Source organism: Zeus faber (genome assembly GCF_960531495.2).
Source record: "Zeus faber genome assembly, chromosome: 14".
Classification (NCBI taxonomy): Eukaryota; Metazoa; Chordata; class Actinopteri; order Zeiformes; family Zeidae; genus Zeus; species Zeus faber.
The window spans coordinates 28,958,415-28,963,414 of record NC_137200.1 but is presented as its reverse complement, the minus strand read 5'-3'; positions in this window follow the sequence as shown (position 1 = coordinate 28,963,414).

Genomic DNA, 5,000 nt, shown 5'->3' with positions numbered 1-5,000 from the left:
CACCAGCCATACACTCCGCGACCACCAGGTGGATGATGAAGAACAGGGCCCGCTGAAGACGTGAACTCACGGGACAAACAAAACCAAGCCGAGGCGAAGCAACAAAAAGAGAATAGGTGCCAGATGGTCATGTTGGCCCAGGCAATCCCCCAAGGAAACCAGGGCAGCCATGATCGCCAACGCAACGCAAAATGACCAACACGACGCCCCTGGTAGTGGACGGGACGTGAACGTTTCGGAGGCCGCAACAACGGCCCATGTTACCGCTGCGGCAAGTTGGGCAATTGGTCCCGGTCCAATCAATCTGGATTTAACGAAAGTCGTTTTGACCAAGGGAAATGACGCCAGGGGGAGGCAACACCAGTGAGAGACGATGGCCATGACAAATCTCAACCTGATCAGGTAAATCGAACACACATACACTCAATTACATCCGATGATAAAAGTGCTGACGAAGTACACACGTCCATGTATTACAATGCCGTTGTAGAGTTACTAACCCTTTATTTACATATTAGAGGTCACAAATTAACCTTTCTTGTCGAATTAGGAGCCTCACGCTCACTAATGTCCGCCACCGAAACACCCGTTAAACCTCTTTTGTCCGCTAATGCATGTACAGTTGTCAGCTGTAGCAACTGTAGGTTCTTGATGAATTTGATGTTGTGATGTGTTGATGAAGAAGGAGAGACCGCTGACGCTGACTTGAGTAAAATAATAGATTTATTACAAAAAAACAGCATCAGACCAGACTTTCCTAGGACGTCCAGGAGAGAACCGAGCCGGATGGATTCTCTGTCGAATGTCACTTTGGCATGTTCTTTTATGCCATTTGCCATTTGGTTTCCCTCCATAGGTCACAGGTCACATTTCACTTACCTTATCACCAGGACCCCTGGTGATGTGCTCTCTCTCTCTGGACCCCTGGCACCGTCTCTTAGTAATTATCTTATACGATGGGGCTGTCTTGGGACGCCACACATTCCAAGACACCTCATATTTCCCCCCTTCGAGACTACACAAAGTCTCGACAGAGATAAGAGTCATTGAACTTACGACGTCAATTGGCCTAATAGAACTCACCGACTAACAAACAAAATTATTATATTATACCCTTCTGAACATGCTTAGTCGTAGCAATACAACAACTTTGTGGTGTGTGAGAGCGAAAAACTCATCTGGCAGCTTCCTTTCTTAGTTCTTTCAACAAACAATCAAGACAGGAAAATTCTCTCACGGTTCCTCTGCCCCAGGCAACCACCTATTGCACTCCAAATCAATTAACTGCAAAGAAGAAGGGTTTAGACAACTGTACAGGATGTTACATATAAATGCATAAATTCAGAACCTCAGAAATAAATCAAAAATGTTGTCCAAAGTCAGGCTGGTCGACCCATCGGACTCTTCAATGAACCTTTCCCTGCGTATTATTAATGTCCCTCAAAACCCCGCAAAAAAATAAAACACCTGAGGTCCCAATATATTCATTTCCCCCTGTTACAGAAAACTTCAAAGAAAACAATACTAAATCAAAGTAATATGTCTTGCTAAAAATATCTACTGTAGAATACAGACTTTTCATCAATAATACAGGTTACATTGTAATAAACAAACTCCAATATTATAAAAAAGTGCATCACACATATGTATGTATTGAACTGTTGCTTTTTAACACCATCAACTTTAAATGATATTTCACTCAACACTCCTGATCATGGTGTCCTCATTCAGGGTCCATCGTCCATTTTCATCCTCCATTTTTGAATGTCCATGTTTGAGTGTTCAAGTCCATTAGACTGTTACGATCTCCGGACACAGAAAAATTCACCAGCCAGTATCTTGCACACACATCAAATACAGTATAATAATTTTGCTTTTGCGTTACGCTTTAACATTATTCCAATATATGATTAACATTTTCCTTTTTCCCCCCTTTGTCCATGCATTTTCTCAGTTAAAAATAGTATTGAGTCTTTGACAGAATCAGATATTCAGAATGCATATTTCTCTACTAGTGTTAACTCCTAACTACACACCTCTACCCAATTCAGACCTGTATGTTGACAGATTTTAACAATGTGATTTTTTAGCACACCATTCAATTTTTCACAATCACCTTGGCTTTGGGGATGATAAACAGCTCTTAGACGTTGTTTAATTCCCAATTTTTCCAGAATAATTTTACTGTTTTATCCACAAACTCTTTCCCATTATCTGAAGATTTGCGATCTGGAAGTCCCCACCTGCTTTTGACCTCACAACACAAAAACTTGGCTTAGCAACTGACTCAGCATCTTTACGCTTGGTTGGACATGCTTCAGTCCACCATGAAAATCTATCCATGACCACTAACATGTATGCAGTATGTATACATATATGCAGTGAAATGTAATGCATCGCACCTGGTGATAACACACAATATGTCCTAGGAAAAAATTCTTTCTCATAGACCAACTAACCGACTCCTAAAACGTAATACAGTAAGTCGAATACTTATCCAATAGAAATATATAGAATAAAATAGAATACAATAAAATAAATGAAATAAAATGGAATAGATAGAGGGAATACGCTTACGTATATGGAATAGGCAATTATGTATATACAGTTATGTGCATTAAAGTGGCATGTGAATAAAGTGAGGTAGTGTTTGGGATAATACAGCACAGTATACAACAGTACGGCGCAGCAATACGGCATCACGAACAACCCTGAACAGTGATACAGTATGCGGTACAGTATGCTACATACAGTACAGTATGCGGTACAGTATGCTACATACAGTACAGTAGGTAGTGGAGCCTATATGTGTGGCTCAGTGAGGACCCCTGGTGAGGTCAGCGTTGACAGTTCTGATGGCTTGTGGGAAAAAACTCAGTCTCAGTCTCTCTGTTCTCGCTGTGTGACTGCGGAGGCGCTTGCCTGACCGCAGCAGCTGGAATAGTCCGTTGTTGGGGTGATGAGGATCCCTCATGATCCTGCAGCTCTGCTACTACACCTCCTGGTGTATAAGTCCTGCAAGGGGGGGAGGGGAGTTCCAGTGGTACGTTCAGCTGAACGCACCACCCTCTGCAGGGCCCGCCTGTCCTGGGCAGTACAGTTCCCAAACCAGACAGAAATGTTCCCTGTCAGGATGCTCTCCACTGCTCCACAGGAGAAGGACTTGAGGATCCTCACTGAGACCTGGAATTTCCTCAGCTGCCTGAGGTGGTAAAGACGCTGCCTCGCCTTTCTCAGCAGAGTGTCTGTTTGTAAAGTCCATGTTAAGTCCTCTGTGATGTGAACTCCCAGGTATTTGAAGCTGCTCACCCTATCGACAGAAGTCCCATTTATCACCAAGGGCGTGTGCGTCCTCGATTGTGATCCTCGCCTAAAGTCCACAATCAGCTCCTTAGTTTTGCTGACGTTCAGGTGGAGGCTGTTATCCTGGCACCCGAGTGACAGGTCAGCCACCTCCTCGCGGTAGGCCTTCTCTCTGCGGTCGGTGATCAGGCCGACGACAACGGTGATGTCAGCAAACTTGATGATGGTGTTGGAGCTGGACCTGGCCACACAGTCATGTGTGTACAGGGAGTACAGTAGGGGGCTGAGGACGCAACCCTGGGGGGATGCTGTATTCAGGGTGAGGGAGCTTGACATGTGCTTCCCCACCCTGACCACCTGGGGGCGGGCTGTGAGGAAGTCCAGGATCCAGGTACACAGCGGAGAATTTAGTCCGAGCTCCTTCAGCTTGACAGCCAGTCTGGTGGGAACTATGGTGTTGAAAGCTGAACTGTATTCGATGAACAGCATTCTCACATAGGCCCCCTTCTGGCCATCCAGATGCGTGAGCGTGGTGTGCAGTACCTGGGAGACCGCGTCATCCGTGGATCTGTTCTGCCGGTACGCGAACTGCAGCGGGTCCAATGTGCGGGGGAGGGAGGCACAGACATAATCCTTGATCAGCCTCTCGAAACACTTCATGACCACCGAGGTGAGGGCCACCGGACGGTAGTCATTCAGGCAGCCAGGAGAGGCGATCTTCGGGACAGGAATGACGGTGGACCTCTTGAAGCAGGACAGGACCGCTGATTCAGCCAGGGAGATGTTGAATATTGTGGTGAACACCGGAGCTAGCTGGTAAGCACAGGTCTTCAGTACTCGCCCAGATATGCCATCTGGGCCCGCAGCTTTCCTGGTGTTCACCCGCATCAGAGCCCTCCTGACCTCGTGCATGGACACTAAGAGTGTGCGCTCATCCCCAGCGGTGTAACTCCAATTAGCCGGCGAGCTAGCGGTGCTGTTGCCAGACTGGAACCGCGCATAAAAGGAGTTCAGTTCGTTGGCTAGGGAGCCGTCCACACTCGTGGCTGGGGAGGAGGTGCTCTTGTAGTTTGTTATTGTCCGCAGCCCCTCCCACAAGTGTCTTGTGTCCCCCCGCTCCATCTGTAGCTCCACGGTGTCTCTGTACGCTCGTTTAGCGTCCCTCACCGCCCTTCGCAGATTGTATGACGCCGATTTGTAATTGTCCATATTTACGGATACAAGACTGTAGTTGTAAGCAGCCGTGCGAGCATTCAGAGCGCAGCGGATGGATTTATCAACCCACGGTTTCTGGTTTGGAAATATCCAAGCTTTCACCGTGGGAACGATGTTGTCTGCAAGTGCAGCTACAAAGCTCACTGCCACCTCCGTAAACTCGCTGATGTCACTTGAGCTTGATAGGAACATGTCCCAGTCTACGTCAGTCAGAGCGTCCTGAAGCGCAGCCTCCGATTGATCTGTCCACCGCTTCACTTCCCTCCACCACCAGTTCTCGCGCGATCAGAGGCTTGTAAATGGGAACCAGCAAGATCATGGCGTGGTCAGATTTCCCGAAAGCAGGGAGCGAGACAGTCTTGTATCCGTTCTTGTACGGTGTGTAGCAATGGTCCAAAGTTCTATCTCCCCTGATGCCACACCTGATGTGTTGGTGGAAATTAGGCAGAACATTTTTTAAGGTTGGCCCTGTTAAAGTCCCC